We start from the raw sequence: 17,540 nt of genomic DNA, 5'->3' as shown, positions 1-17,540 counted from the left end.
AGGTGACCTAAATGCTGTGTTATCTCTAATATGATAATGTCTGTATTTTGCGTTTTACTGTATAACATAATTTGCTTGCAATTTTTAAATTTTAAAACCGTGGTAAAATGTTGGGGAATAGCACCCGAGTACAGAGGGGATAGATGACCTGTATGGTCTTTGAGATCTTAGATGGGAATGATGTCATGGTCCAAAATAGGATGAAAAGTATTTTCTTAAAAGACTGTCATTTCTGCCTCAAAATGAAATTATAACATGGATTTTTAAAAGGCTAATTTATTTGTAAGAAAATTCAGTCCACAATAAAACTGCATAATAAACATAAGGTCAGTCAGGATCGATTATTCAGCTATCACGTGATTCTCCATGGTGGGACTCGGGACTGGAGTTCATTGGGAAGTCAATTTCTTCAAGTGCTTTATGTATGCCCCTTGCTGGAAAAGACTGGGCAAGTGAAGACCCAAGGGTAGTCCATATCTGCTTGGCCATTATTGCATGGTTTAGAACAAAAACATGAACTAATAAAATTCTCTCACTTGTTTATTTGAACTGAGGCACATGAAAGGAAGTTGCCACTTAGTGGTAGAACCCAAGGTCAGAGAGTCAGAACACTGAGAGTTGTAGCAAACTTATGAACCAATATAAACCATGGAAGCTGAAGATTCTCTTTTAGTGAAAGGCAGAGAGTGGAACTGTGGGAGGCCACTCTGCGTGGTGTGGGCCCAGCTCCCACTGGGAGATGCACCGGACCTACACCCACAGATAGGTTCTCCCGTGGGGAATCAGGCCTGCAGTGTACCTAGGCCGCTATGAATCTTGCTTTTTGCTAAAACTCCCTCACCCTGCATTGAGGACATTTACTGTAAAGCAACTTTCTAAAAACCAGGCTAAACTTTCCAAGGATGAGTGTAACTGGTCCAACTACTTTTGCCTTTTCATTTGCAAATATCCCTCTGCTGTGATGTGATTAGCAGCATTGGCTTCTTTGTTTTCTGTAAAAGGTAACCACCTAAAGCGAGCCTGTGCATAGTTAATGAGGACCTTCTTATAATGTGCCCAGAAAGACAATAAAAGCTCATTTGAGCAAGGGCCATGGCTTTTGCTCCCCTTGAGAGAAAAGCCATGCCCTCCCTTTTCCTCCACTGGATTCCATAATCCCTGTGAATGTCTCATCTGTATCCATAATGACTTGGACTCCATGAGCCGGGGTCCACATCATGGAACAAGCATCCACAAAAAATTAAAATGTCCGAAGTGGGACACTTCAGGGCTTTTATGCTTCTGGTTTCTTGAAACCTCTTGCAAATGTGCAACCAATCTTGAGATTCAAAAATACTTATTTTATTGTTAAAAGACTTTTCATTTTATTTGCAACTTTATTTATTCTCTTTGCAGCCAAACTAGTCATGGTAATCAGTTTTACCTAAACACAAATAATTTTATTGCAGGGATGTCAAGAAGCTGTATTTTTTACATTCTTTATTTCATTTATTGTACTTTGTTTTATAGCAAGTACATTTTCCCCACAAATATAATGTTTATTATTCATGCGAATACTATTAAAAGATATGCTAGTGACAAATTTTTGAAAAACCGAAAATAAAATACATTTGAATATTTTAATCTAAACTGATTTATTAAAATCAATATTAATTTTAATAATTGCAATATATGCCATGTGCTCTTTTGGGGGGGTTATAACAACTCATATTCATGGTTAACAGAGGGATAATGATGAGCAATTTGATGAAAGGGAAAAATACCCTAAATGAATAGAAGTAATTAGACATTTGATGTAGCTTTTAAGTTTCTATGTGTATAGATATCACCTCATTGACCTATACAAGAAAGTGTTTTATTTTATTGAATAATGGCTCCCAACTGGAGACTTTAAAATGTGTTCATGCAAAGCTTTATTGTTATTCTTGATTGAGTCTTATCTTCTCCCCAGCTTGGCCATGGCCCTGAGTCTTCCCTCCCTACAGTCCTTTCCTTGGCATTGAATTTTCTGGGGTGATGGGCCAGATTGAGGCATATGGGGAGGTGAAGTCTTTTTATGTGACTTCCCTTGTGTCAGTGGGGGTCCTTGTTGTCCCTTAGGCTCAGTCTGATGCTGGTGATATCTGCTGGCATGCAGGTTTCCACCCAGATGGTGTGTTCTGTTTCCTTTGGGTGGCATTGACATTCACCCCAGTTTTCTTTGTCATAGAGGCATGCCCTAGAGAAGAAATGGCCACCCTTTCTTTTCCCAGCAGCACCTACCTCAAATCCTTGTTTGGATTGGACATCTCATCTATTGGTCCAACAACTGCCTGGGCATTTTCAGTCTATTTCTGTACCCTTTCCCATGGATCTGGGGTGCTTTTACTCATGCGGAGGGCTGTGGAGACGGGGCAAGCAGAGCCTTTAAGCTCATTTGGCATAAGGGTCTCTGGGTCTCTCCATCCTTTAGAAATCCCTAATCCAGGAAGAGGTGTCATTCTTTTTTTTTTTTTAAGATTTTATTTATTGATTTTTAGAGAGGGAAGGGAGGGAGAAAGAGAGAGAGAGAGAGAGAGAGAGAGAGAGAGGGAGAGAGAAACATCAATGTGCGGTTGCTGGGGGTTGTGGCCTGCAATCCAGGCATGTACCCTGACTGGGAATCGAACCTACAATGCCTGGTTCGCAGCCCGTGCTCAATCCACTGAACTAGGCCAGCCAGGGCTGAGGCGTCATTCTTTATGGTCAGGAATGACCTCTAAACTTTAAAGGAAATTTGTGAAGCATCCACTTTCTCCTCTCCACAATGGGGGAAACAGACTGAAAAATGATGGCACCACACACCTTTGGTGCTCCAGCGAGCCCCTCCTTAGGGCATTGTCAGCAAGGGTCGGAGGGCCCTGCAGCTCGGTCAGCAAGCCTCCCACCAGAGAGCGAGATGTTATTAACTCTGTCTTTCTGGAGCCTCCATTCTTCACAAATTATTATTTTGGCTTTTTGGAGGGGGAACACCCCTGACTTGATACTCTTTTCTTCACAAACACTGGAGTACTCATCTCATCCAATTCCCTGCTGATTTTAAGATGGGATTGGTGGGGGAATTGCCCAGTCGGTGAAAATTCTGCGCTGGGCCTTTCAACAAGTTCTGCAGGGAGGTGTTGGCTCCAGCTCCATCTGAGGACAGCTTCCTGTCAATGCGGGATCACTTTTGCCTTTTGTCCAGAATGACACAGAAAATCCCAATTTGCCTATACACCAGAGACTACGGTATATTCATCCCCGGCTCTCAACATTTTATTCATTGCTTTTCAATAATTGGAACTCAAGAAACATTTGTGATAAATAAAGACAGGAAGAGTTTGGATAAGTTTCTTTTTAAGAAAAATTTTAAGAAGCTTCCAAGAGAAATGGAAAATGTCTGATAGAATGAATGGCTATGTAGAGGTTAGAATGGATTTATGAGAAGAAATCTGGTCCAAGTAATCTGACATAATCCCCTGCTGACATTCTCTGATGAAAACTAATGATTGGAAGATGATGTATCAAGATATTGTATGTAATTTAACTTGGGTAAAGTTGTGCATTTTATAAAATAGTAGAGGAAAGGGATTTGGGAATCAGTATTAAACCAAATAGCCAATGAATAGAAATAAATATTGAGTTTTAGGCTGTGCCTATCCAGGATGAAGATATCAACTATTTCAGTTTGTGTGTTTTTAAAAAAATTTATTTGACTGACTTGACCAAATTGACTTGCTGTTTTGGAATTATGGAAGAGTTGTGCCGTGTTATTGAAAGACACAAAGTAAATATACAGATGGGGTTGGGTGTTTATGAAATTTTTTGATGTTTCACACTGCTCTTTGTGGGATTAACACGTGCAATATAATTACTAGTTTACATTTCTTGTAAATTTTTCTCTTGTGTTTCTTTTTTTATGTAGAGAATTATATTTGGAGTAGGGTGGATTTTAGGAAAGTTTGCAAAGAAGGAGTTGTCAGTTTCTGCTTTTTGTAGATACCAGGTCCTCCAAAATTCATGGAAACCCTCACTCCCTTTCAAAGGCATTCCTTACTGAAACTGTGGTGCATTGGCTCTTCACTCTGCCTCCCACCAGGCACAGTGAGCTGCCTAAACACTGCACTCTATTTATCTTCGCATCACCAGCAACTCTCACAGCCTAGAACACAGTAGGCACACAATAATGGCTTAATGCATAAGTGAATAATCATTAGCAGCCGACACACCAGTCTGACAACCTAACCCTAGTATTTCATTTACCTGGAGGGAGATCCTGGTTACCTCAATGGTCCTGAATTTGCTGGTTTCTTTCTACCACTGATGAGATTGTCCAGTTCCTGATTGATGGAAGAGTCATAATAGGGATTAGGATTTTCTCCAGAAATGCATCTTGCTTGCTGAGGCCCTGCTAACTTTCCAGGACTTGCCAGCTCCCTAGCCAGCAGCGACCCCTACCATTAGCCTTCAACTGTAGACCCATTTCAAACTGTGCACATCTCCTAAGAGCCATTGCAAAGCCTTCTGTGTGACCGTGACTATTGTCTGAGGGAGACTCTGCTTCCATACTTGTGACTGGTGTCTGGACCAGCTCTGAGCCTTTGAATATTGATATCACTCAAACATGACTTTTATCTATCCTGCTGCTTTTAGATACTGGAATTCTTACTACTGGGACCAATTTGAGCTCATAGGAAGCTAGTCCTTAATTGGAGTTAGGCTTGTGGCTCCAGAATAATTTGTCTCCGTTTCCTTCCTTGGCCCACTAGCAGACAGGCGGATGAGATAATGTTCAAGCTGCTCCAGGCTAAAGTTGTCCTGGGATAGGACAGCCCCTTGTGCTCCTCCATGCTCCTTTCAGCCACCGCCTTGTCCAGCACGAACTTGCCACCCACCCTGCTCTCAGGAGGCCAAGAGGCTTCCAATGTCCGCCGATGTTAGTGCCCTACTGGCTGGCGTTTCCCTTCGGACCTGTCACCTGCCTCTGTTTCATCCCCTCAGGACCATGGTCAATATTACCTGGATTGAGCAGAGAAATGGGACAATAATTGTTTAATGCAAACTTCAAATTTCATAGGTCTCATGCATGGTGTTGAAACAACACTAGAATCAACAAATGCATTGCCCAAAATTATTGAACTATGTGGGATTTGGTACACTAACACAAGAACAAATGAAAAAAAAATCGAGACTGTTAAATCTATGGACTCGTCTGAGTAACATGGTTGATGACTTATGATGAAATACAAACACCAATTATGGAAAATATTTCAAAGAATGAGAATAACCTTTTTACTTGTAAAGGAAATGATGTTTGAGGGATTTGGGTAACTTTTAAAAAGGTGTGTTTATCATTTTATTTATTTCTTTTTTTAATTGTATTTTTTCCATTATTATTTATATCCTTTGTGCCACCTACCCACTGCAATCCCCTCTGTGTTGTCCATACGCATGGTCCTTTATCCTTTTTGCTTGATCGATCCCTCCACCCCTAACACCCACGCCCCCCAAACTGCCAGCCTGCTTTCCATCCATGAGTCTGTCTCCATTTTGCTTGTTTGTTCAGTTTGTTTATTAGATTCCACAAATGAATGAAACCATATTGAGGCATGGCGGGTCACTTCACAATAATTTAAGCTTTCTAAAGATAAAAAGGCAATACAAGTTTGATAAAATTAACATTTATTGAATGCAAATTCTCTTATCCTTGTCTATTTGTTAATGTGATACTCATCTCAGAGACTTGGTAACTACCAAAAAAAAAAACAACAAACCCATTTCTTTATTGTGTTCCCAGTGATGATTGATCTAAAACTCGCCCCATTTCCCTCACTGTCTTAAATGCATTTTACTTACTTTCTCCTTAGCGGATAGCATTAAACATTATATTACTGAAGTGATTACAACCATCTGATAAACTATCTCTATTCGATATTTCTTCACATTTTTAGCAAATGTTTTTATTTCCTTAAGATTCTGGAGGAAGGACTATCACTTCTTGGCAAGACTAATTCTCTTCTTTTGCACAAAATCATCCCCCAGCTTCCAACAACACACTGCTACAAAGTTAGGTGCTGTATCATTGCATGTATCTTTAGGTCTATTGTAAGAATAATCCTCCATTGTCCCCTTTATCACTGAGTACTGTAGTCTTATATCTCTTCCCTTTCATTGCAAAACTCAGTAGAATAGTTTTTGAGCACAGCTTTAACCTAGCCCTTTCTTAATGAATTCCGCCAGCCTTGGATGCTCATCAATCTACTCAAACTGTTTTAATTTAAGAATTAAAAAAAATCTTTTAATTAGCCCTACATGTTTTTCCTAGGCTCCATCTTCTTTAACCTCCTTGCATTACATGGCAATATTAGTCTCTTCTCTCTTCTTGGGTAGCTTTCTTTGCTTTCATAATAACACATTCCCTAAATTCCCTTGCTACATCTTTTAAAATAACAGCTTTATTGAGATATAATTCACATACCACATGAATGACTTTAAGCCAACAGAATGTGAATGAAAGTTATGCATGCCATTCCAAGACTCCCCTGTAGACACTCGTGATGCTGCTTCCCATGCTCTGACCATTTTTGGTTGGATTGTGAACCTCCGAGCCACCATGTTGAGGATGGTAGAGGCACTGGCTGGAATGAAAAAAGGAAGGAGCCCGAGGCTCCGAATCACTGCTTGGAGGGGAGCCTACTTCCACTCAGGAGCACTTCCTTGGACTTGATGTGCAAGAGATACATGCATTTATGTTTAAACTGTTGTTCACTTTCAGGTTTGTTGTCATAGGAGCTGGTGTTGCCTAAACTAACATGATGACTATAGTGATTATGAACGCTCCATCAGCATGTGGCAGTCAGCTGTGCCGACATTCAATATTTTTATTTGCCAAATTCATTATTGAAAAACAATGCTTACTTAATTTTCCTTACTCTATTACTATAAGTAAATATTTCATATATTAATTTGCCATTTGTATTTATTTTTTGAAAATTGCCCAATTATTTCATCGTTAATGCTCCTCTGAAGGGGTTTTCCTTATGGATTCCTTGAATTTAAAGACATAACATTTTATCTGTCATACATACTGCCAATACTTTATCTCAGTTTTTTGCTTTGTCATACTTCTTATTTATTGCCACTTAGACACTTTATAATTTTATATACAAAATTCCTTTATGATTTTCTCTTATGGTTCTCATTTATTGTTTCTACTTTTGGTGTCATTTTCAAAAAGTCTCTCTGGAATTATATTCTAGTAGTTTCATAACATTTAAAAAATCAATCAGGAATTTAATTTAGTACAATTTTTTTTTCTTTAGTATTTGGCTCAAAATATTACCTTGATATATATTTGTTATATTTGACTGTCTCCTTAAGAACTGAGGTGGATGAGGTCAGTTTTTCTTACACTGTAATCCTCAGATTAGCATCATCAGCACCACCTGGGAACTTGATAGAAATGCAGGTAGGCCTGAGTCCACTCTAGACTGCCAGAAGGTCCACCAACCTCTGTCTTAAGAAGCTGTCCAGGTAATTCTGATGCAGGTTAAAGTTGATAGCCCCTGAAGTAGAAAATAGGCAAGGCTACTCCCAGCAAAAATATCTGAGAAATATACTTATATTTTTCTCTTTTTTTGTGTGTTACCCAAGCCCACTGCTGTGGAAACCTGATTCTCTCCTTATTTTTGGCAGAAGAGGAGCTAGGAAAGGATATGTTCAAGGCTGCCCTTTCAGGGACAACATCGTGATTGCCATGAGAGTCCGGTGTCTTGGGCCTCAGCCTCTACTCTGTGCTCATCTGCACAGGATGCTTCAGTTTGCCTTGGATGCCGAGGAGGCTTCCTCTAGAAGACCCCAGCAAATTTTTTCTTCTCATGCGGTACATGGCTATGAATGCTTTCCAGCCAGCCCTGCTCGCTCTGCCTCCAGTGCCTGTTCCAATGTGCAGTCAGAGAAGAGAGTTGCAACCCCAGGGGCCTGGGTGCTGATGTGTAAAGTGTTCACTCACAGTAAGACATGCAACCCTGAATGGCTAACCAGATCCTGATTGTCCCTGCGCAATCGTGAAGTATCCCTTGCAGTAGTCCTCTCTCAGTCCTCTTGTCCTGTCACTGGTACCCCTGGACTTGGAGCTGCAAACATCTGGGGTCCTTAAGAACCCTTTTGATCATGTTTCAGTGATCATGAAGATCTTAGAGTCTAAGCAAGTATTCTTCATTTACTGTCTTCCATTCTTCTCTATGCTTATGCACCAACTTGAAAATACCATTCTTTTCTTTTGCCCATTATAGCCTTGGGCAAAGGCTATAATGGGCAAAAGAAGACCCTGGAAGGAAGCCTTGGAAGACCCATCAGGAAGAATTTAATAAATAGTAGACTGGGATTCACCATTTACCAACATAATATTTCTTTCTCTCCACCTGAATGTTAAAATGCATCCATTTTTAGAAAGGATTCTTGGTCTCTACTGCCTGGAGGAGATGTTTCAGTTCTAACCTGGGGAGCGGAATGGCGGGAGTGGGTGCTTCAAGAATGGGCTAATGGGGTTCCTATTATGCAGCCCCACCCCTTCCAAAAAATCTTAAAGCTGGGCTGGGAGTTCAAACTCTTTCAACGCACACCGCGCTGATCCTGGGCACATATTTCCCTGGTATAAAAATTTAACCATGATATAATCCCTTAACAATGTCAAGGATGTGATAGTGAGATTAAGTGTGTTTGCCTAGAGGAGCATGGTGAGTGAGGCTTAGGTAATAGTCACAGGAATTTAAGAGGAATAGGAATGCCAATCTAGCCACAGGCCAGGCCTGGTTATCTCATTTGAGTGTGTGTGTGTGTAGTCATACTTTGAAAAGTCCCAGGATGCACTGTTGCTTTACTGGGAAATCAGAAATGCCAATCTCATTTCCTTAGGATAAGGTACTGCTGCGAGACTGCTGGCCTCGGAGAATATTCCGGCCTGGGAGACAGTGAGGGGAATGCCTGGGAGTTTACACCTGGGCTCAAACTTGAAGACTTTTGTTTGACCTGACAACACGCTGGACACTCTCGCTGCTGCAATTTCCAGCATTGTCAATACCAAGGAGCTTGTGTTGGGGCTGGGGGTGGAAGGGAAGGAGCCAATTGGCAGGCTGCATATGCTGATCTTTGCACGCACTGCTCTTTCTCTTGGTCTTTGCGGCTGCAGTCAGGCTTGCTTGTCTGCGACCCAGCAGCGAGCTGATGAGCTCTGTCTGCAGCGTGTGTCAAAGCCACCTGGCACAGGCAGCCGCGTTCCCTGACTTGACATCTCATCCCTCATCCTTCTTCAGATCATCAACCTATGCAGCCTGCCTCCCTCCCCCCACAACAGCCAATAGTGAAGTGACTGCAGGGAAGGCAATGGCAGCAATAGCTGTTTGGCATTTATTTTACCTTTGGTTTTGCTGTACAGAAAATTCCAGGACTGACGAGGTCTGAGCAGTAGGTGAGAAGTAGAGGGGCGTGCGCAGGGTTTGAAGGACTCAGAAATCTACCCTTTCTCCTCTGACACTACAACGAAATTTGGGCTGAGAGTTCTCTGGTGGTGGTTTAATGCCTCCTTTGTTTGGATGTGTGTCTACGTTAACATAGCAGCGTTGACAGTCTGCATGGAGAGTTGTGTATTGTCACCGAGATTCAGAGACTATATATACTTCTGTTTCCTGCATATCATTCATAAGGCTTTTTATAAACTCAAGGGCAAAACATGGAATTAGGCTCCTACTATGATCCACATTCATGTTTCTTCATTTTTCATTTTTCTTATTACCAAATTGCCATCCACATCACCTGCTTACACAGCTCAGTTTTATAAGGAGAACCTGGTAGACACTGTTCTGCTCTCCAGGAGTCTGTAATCCAAGACAAATGCTTAGATGGAAAAAAGCACTGTTTCTGCACCCCTTTTTCTCTGTTACTTGGCATAAAGCCTGTCATAGTGAAAGGAATACACAGACATTGTAACTCAGACTTACCTCCCAATCCTTTCTCGGCCATTCCCAGCACTGTCAATACTAAGGAGTTTGTGTCGGGGCTGGGGATGGATGGGAAGGGAGGTCATTTAACCAATTAGCTCCCCTGGGCAACCAGTTTAACCCTTCTGAGTCTCAACTTCTTCCTCTGCAAAGTGTAGAACAATGAAGTCCATGCTCAGGGGTTGCTGCGAGATTAGACTCGGTGTGTAGAAACAAAGCTGGCCTACAGTGCAAGTTCAATTCCTTGTTGAAATCTGGAGTGTAACTCTAATGATATGTGCGTGTGTCACAGTTCTTGTGATGGGTCTGGATGGATTCAGCGTCCTGGGTGAGTGCACGTGAGTTAAGTTTTGGAAACTAATGACTTCATATTGGCAGTCCTGGCTTCCACGGCCTCCCTCATCTGTATTCCCTCCGCCACCGAGTCAGCTTATGGGACTGAGATGGACTGCTTATTAACTTTACCACATAAATACGACATTACCTGAATAGATAGATACAGACATATGTTCATTAACCAAATTAACCAAATTCTGCTTGTGGGTGATTTATAAGATATTGGCTTTTGACTGACTCTCCTCGACTAGGGTGAATAACAGTTATAGTTATTGCATTTATGTAGCTCATGGAGAGGGTTCCATATGGGTACCTTTTCTATTAATTATCGCACCTTTAAATATCATGTTCTCTGGTGCACCAGGTATGTCATAATTTAAGTTGATAACTTGTTCATGTATACTACTAGGATTGTCCATCCTAATTAAATCCAAGAACAACTTGTACATCTCAAAGTCCTTTCACTTGAACTGATAGCACTGACCTCATTTCTAATTTCTACCTCCTTGCCTCCATATATGAAGAAAAATGCCAACTACCCAGAGATGTGAGGGAAAAGTGGGAATAATTCTTTGGAATGTTAAGCATTTTTCCTTAAGAGTTTGAAGGATCAGTATACTGTGAAAGCAGAGGGCCATTTTTGGAAGAAGAGACAGCCGATGGAATTCACAGTCTTGGCATTCTTTCACATTCCAGAAGCTGGAGCATGTATGTGTGTGGGGATTTCTTGGTGACATCAATCATATCCTTCCTCCTTTGTTGTTTGCCCATTGATGTATGGATTACTGCAACAAGATTATAATCAACCTGAAGCCAGAGAATCTTTCAAAAATTTTATTTGCCTCCAAATGTTTAGCATAGTGTAGGGAAATTTTAAGTACTCGGTGGATTCTTGCTGAATGGTACTGAGAGATCCTTTCTGCTTCTCACTGCCTACCTAACATCAGGCTGCATGGAGTCAGCTCATGGAGACTTGTTCATTACATCTGCTCCATGAGTAGTAAGGCAAATGCTTACAGGAGGAAGGGGCAATGAGATACAAACAGATTCTGGTTGGAGTAAATGGACCATGTCCTTTTCTGATACCGAATGATTCCAAATTACTTTTAGCAATAGAAGCCCATTAATGTTTTCACAAAGTAATAATGCAAAATATGCCCCCAAACATGTGAATTGCTTAAAAAGAATGTATCACAGAAGTTAAACTGGAAACAAGAAAAATTCCTGAGACGGAGCTGACGCCTGCTACATGGTAACACGGGGCCAGTCGGGAGCTACTTTGCGAAGGGAGGCCTTCCTGACCAGAGCCAGGGTCAGAGATAAGCAGAAGAGGCAGTCACCTGTAGGTCTGCCCAGGACACATACTTTGATACTGAGATCTGAGGCTATTTGCTGCAGCTCTACCACTGTTTAAGCGATCCCTTTGTGACTAGAGGGTGCTGATAAGCAAGGGACTGTGGAGAAAGAGGTAGACCAAGTATTTAAAAATGAACATAATTTCCCATTGCTAAATATATTATGTCCCTAACTTATCGTGCCAAATTCTCCCTGCTTTGCACCAGGGGTGGTCATGGGAATTGTTATTTCTCTTGTCCAGGTGATGCATTGATTTTGTCCTTCTTCAGTGTCTCTGGGGTGGTCTGGCATAAACCCGATCACCCGGAAGGATTCGCTTGAAGCTTTTGTTGCCTTAGTCATGGTGTGAATGCAGGACATGCTGATGTACTGCCCACCTCAGTGGGGTTGGTGAAAGATGGTGTTATCCCTGACACAGGATCCTCGGTTCCACCTCTCCTGCTGCTTTGTCCACAACTGGGGCTTGGGCCACTTGTTTTCCTGATGGGGTTTACTTAACTGCAGTAGACCTCACAGGACATTCCCATGAAAGGCAAGGCAGACCAACTCTGTCCTTGTGGGAAAAAAAGAGGGTGGTTACAGAGATTTGTGTGAAAAGCTGAACTGTGACATGTTTATGACTAAAAATACATGCTGCCAATGCCATCCCCAGAGTGGGAAAGTTTTATTTTGTAACTTCTATAACTCAAAAGACTCAGTGGGTTTTACTTCTAATTTATTAGTGTTTTACACCTGCTCGTAAAATGTTGACCCTCTGAGAAGCATACTTTGATGCCTACAGACAGCTAAAAACCAGCATTCATAATTTTCTAACTAGAGTCTTAAAAAAACCCTCTAGTTGTAGCAGGCAGAGGGAGAAACAATGTACTGAGGTAACCAAGGACTTTGTGACTTCGTAAAAAAAGTTTAGGAACTTCACAAAATCAGACTCTTTTGTTGGGGTCCTGTTAGTTTGCTGGTATATCTCTGTGGTACAATATCGGGTATTTCACGAAGCTTGGCTCTTTAGCTTAAATTATAGCTTATGAATATTTAAAAAATACCATTCACTGAAATAGTGAATGTTTAAAAAAATTTACCATTAAACATTATTCAATTTAAAATATCTTCCTCATACTCTATGGATTTTTCTAAAAATTAAACTGTTTTTAAAAAAACCTACCTAGACACCCTGTCTAGAAGATCCTAGATCCCTTATCATACCATTTATTTTACTGTGATTGTTTTCTACTTACTCTTGTTTATAAAATTTATTTTCAGCACCAGGTTCCATCAGCTCCCCGCAATTTCATGGAAGCGCTCACCACACAGAAACAATGAACTGATTCATAAATGTTAAACAGTAAATGCATACCTGAAAATATAAAGATAAACCCTTTTTTCTGAAGTTGAACAATCTCCCTACATTTGGCCTCACAAAACTCATGTTTCTGCACAGACTCTATGAGTAACAGGTTTAGCCTGACCACAAGCCTATAGTTGAAAAGCCCCCCCACCTGCCACCCCAGAGGCAGGGGTAGAAGGTCTTTGAGACCCTCCAGCAGGCTCCTCTGTGGTTGGTTTGATTCTCTTAGTTTCACCTTCCGCTTCCTGAGGCTGAACCTGTGCTTTTCCTTCATTCCTTGACTTCATTCATGCGCTTTTTTGGTTTAGGCTTGGTAACCCCACTCGGGATTGTAGGGTTCCTGTACAGGCCTTGAGCTGCTGCATCAGATACCCTGCAGACACTGAGGGCTGGGTTTACTGCGTCAGTAGGTGACTGCACCTGATTTTTTTTTTTTTTTTTTGCTGCTTGACTGAGCTTGGCACTTGGCAGTAGTCATGTGCCTGTGAGAGCGGGCCCTGATGCCTTTACAAGAGCAATCTGGCACTTTCAAAATAAGCTATGGGAAGCAGAGGAGGGAGGTTCCAAAGGAATCCTGGAATGAAAACTTCAGTATAAGCGATAATACCTACCCATTTTCTTGGTCTTTGAATATTACCTGCTGGGTTTACTAAAAATGAGTGTCAGCTTCTTTCCTAAGTTTCTTCTAGGCATTAACTCACAGAGTGGGATGACATTTTTGCTCTTTACATTTTGGGGAAGGAATACAATGGAATTGAATTAAGGAAAAGAAGAAGAATCGTGGTGATGTAAGCCAGTCATGTGAAGCTATGTGGCTTTGACTGGAGCCCAGTTTGAAAGAGGATGACTCACTAAATACCAGACATAAAATCAAATCAGTGGGCACTTTTTAATTTGGCTCATGAAAAAGAGGGTGAATCAGTATTGCATCTCATGGAATATTCACATAAAATCAAATTCAAATATGACTAATTAAAAGAAATTTCCATGAGTAATTCAGCATAACGCCAAATTAAGGAGCAAATGCACCTGAAGAGCTAGATGCAATAAGGGGAGCTTTGCAGTTTTTCAGGTAGCTGGGGGACTCAAAGTCAGGGATGAGAACCAGGAGAAGCTGGATTAAATTTACCAATCCTAAAAGGCAACACTAAAGAAAGATGGGCTCAAAAATCAAGAAGAATCAACAAACTGATGGTTGGCAGAGAGGAATGGGGTGAGAAAATGGGTGAAAAAGGTAAATTGAAATAAGAGGTACAGACTTCCACTTATAACATAAATAAGTCATGGAATACAATGTATAACACAGGGAATATTGTCCATAATATCATAATAACTTTGTATGGTGACAGATGGTTATGAGACTCACAATGGCAATCACAGCGTAAGGTACATAAATGTCAAATCACTGTGTTGTATGCCTGAAATGAATATAATATTGTATATCAACTATACTAAAAATAAAGAAAAATAATAAAAGACATATTAAGGGTGTCGTAAGGTTCTGGGTCCTACTCATTGTGATAATGGGTGGGAGCTACTTAGAGTAACATATGGGAGAGAAGGATCTAGAAGGCACAGAGGGCCAGGAAACTAGGGGAGAGGTGAAACTGTAGCCAGGAGACAAATCCAGATTGAAAGCTGAGAGGAGTTTGATTACGTAACAAGATGGCAGGACCAGGAGAAGATACAGATGTTGATTTGGCATCCAAGAGGGTAGTTAAAGGATTTGGAAAATGGAGGCTAAGGTTTGGGTGAACCTGGGGTGAACTTGAAGGGCTCACACAGAATAGACACTGAGTATGGACACTGTGAGTGAAGAGTGATTTTACGAGTTCTGTCCACAGATGTGCTCCGAGCAGCTATTATGTTATCCACACTATAGTTGATATTCTGGGGAAATGCAAAAGTGAATAAAACATGTCTCTTGTCCCTATATTACTCGGTGTGGTCAAAGTATAGCTTGTCACCTAACAGGCACTCACATATTTTTTGACTGTCTTCTTTTGTGTCTTGGCTACAGTGGTGTGCTGGGACCAGCTTGTGTGGGCCACAAGACCTGTTCGTTAGTATCTCTTCCCAACTCCACGCTCAATGACATCATGTTGGAAGCTGGAAATTGACCATGGTGGAAGTATTTTCATCACAGAAACTGGCAGATTCTACAAATCAAGGCTCCTCCTGCTCCCCCTCTCCCTGACCCAGTTGTTAAACTTTTACCAGCACACTGATACTGGGTGAATTTAATTTATCAATTTAATTCAACAAATATTAACTGAGTATTTCTTGATATAAATCTCTGTGCTGGGGGCTTGTCATCCTGCTTTCAAAAGATATTTTCCATTTCACTAATAACTTGATTAATTAGGTGGCTCGAAGCTTTCCTTATTTAACCAGTACCACACTTTGTTTTAATTGTTGTTTTATTACAGTTGTCTAAATTTCCCCCCATTGCTCTCCCCTTCCCTGCCCACCCCCAACTTGCACAGCCAATTCTTAACCTGTTGTCCATGTCTATGGGTCATTTATACCTATTCCTTGACTAGACCCTTCCCCTTCTTTCCCCACTTATCCTCTTTCCCTCTCCCCTCTGGTCACTGTTGGTCTGTTCCTTGATTCCATACCTCTGGTTCTACTTTGCTCATTTGTTTGTCTTGTTCATTAGGTTCCACTTGTGGGTGAGATCATATGGTATTTGTCTTTCACCACCTGGCTTATTCCACTTAGCATACCAGTACCATACCAGTACCATATTTTAGTGTGAGGTTTGCTTCCACTTTCCCATGGCATGCAAAGCCAACTCAAGTTTGTGAGTTTTCTCTTGATTTGGAGTGTTGGCAAGATAGATATCCTATGAATGTGCAAAAGACGACCCTCCTCCTACTTTGTACTAGAGATTTGGCTCCTGATAGGGATATATTTACCTTTAAAAAGCTGAGAAATACTAGCTTAGTACTGTCTTTTTGTTGGTTATTCTGACAATGGTTCAGGGTAGAATTTTGGGATCTTTGATTATCTAGAGAATATGGTTGGCTCTTATTATTTTCCCTATGTAGTAGAGGTATTGTGTTTCTTTCTATCCTTATGGAGGGTTCCCCTCATAGCTGTGTGCAAGCTGGGTCTTAGCCCTACCAACTCTCAGGTTAGACAGTCAGAGTCATTTTATATCTGTAATTTCAGATACACTAATTTGCTAACATTAAGATGAGAGCAGGAATAACCTCAATGCTCTGTTAATGCCAATTACCTTTAAAACAGCCAGTCTAGAGACAGATAAGAGTCCCCTGATGACTGATTCAAATATAGTATCCTGACAATTGTCTAGTTTGAGTGCAGATATAGTACAAAGATTTGTTAACTAAATTGACTCAGATTGAATACTAATACTGGGAAAACTCACTAGGAATAATATACCTGATACTGCCCTAGTAGCAATAAAAAATAAAGAATTTTACACCTCTGGGGCATGTTAAAATCAGAAAAATTGGGATTGAAAGGTTTTATAATGAGCTTTTAAGTAATACAGGCTACTACTGAGAGGGCAGGAGTCAAAATAGCACATCTAAGGATAATATTAAAATTTCTATGATGGTACCCTCTTAGTTCAATTGTACCCATTGATTTGGGCTTTCCAAACAGTGTTATATAAAATCAGAATTTTCATAAGGGAGTGAAAGGACTTTCTGTGGTGGGCTCATCTCATTTTGGCCAATGCTTCTGTCCCCAGCTACCATCCAGAACTTGGATAATGACCTCTTTTTATGACATAAAATTAAAAAAGATTTCAAGAGCTTAGAAAATGATTGGTCTAATGGAACTGATATCAGACTCAGCAGAAGGCACTAAAAAAATCCAGGTTCTACTTTAATTAGTAAAATATCAACCTATGGGTAATATTGAGGCATGGAATAAAAAATCAGGAAAGGCATACTTGAATTGTTACTTGCTTAAGCGATGTTATAAATACTAAAAGGTAAAAAATATCTGTATTCTGAGAAGGTTATGATGATATGAAGTGTATTTAAAATATAATGGGGTGTTTTCATTCTTTTAATTTAGAAAGGTAAAAAGAAACACGGAAAACTTCTTTATTCCTGGAAAAATTCTATATATCTAAAAACAAAGTTATGTATATCACATTACATATATCAACATATTATTTGAAAAAATGTACGTATGAATTTCTAGCACTTAGCTCTTAGCAGAGTGTGTGTCATCCAGTAGCCACACACTAACTATTTATAAGACTGTGGTTCATTGACTATTTATGACCTTGGTTACTAATTTATTATAGTAAAATTTTAAGATATCATAGAGGTTTTCCAAATGAGGTTTTTCTTTGTTAAGTGCTGTAATTCTGGGTTTAGTTAAAATTATACTAAAGCAAATTTATTTTTATGAAAAATTATTTTTATGAAAATAAATTTACTTTTATGTTGTCAATCCAAACGCCATTCTGTGATTTCAAATGAATAAAAATAAATACTTTAAACAGTATCTAGCAGAATCAA

This window comes from Phyllostomus discolor, chromosome 6 (genome assembly GCF_004126475.2).
Source record: "Phyllostomus discolor isolate MPI-MPIP mPhyDis1 chromosome 6, mPhyDis1.pri.v3, whole genome shotgun sequence".
NCBI classification, from domain to species: domain Eukaryota; kingdom Metazoa; phylum Chordata; class Mammalia; order Chiroptera; family Phyllostomidae; genus Phyllostomus; species Phyllostomus discolor.
The sequence above is the reverse complement of the archived record's forward strand: the minus strand, read 5'-3'. Positions refer to the sequence as shown.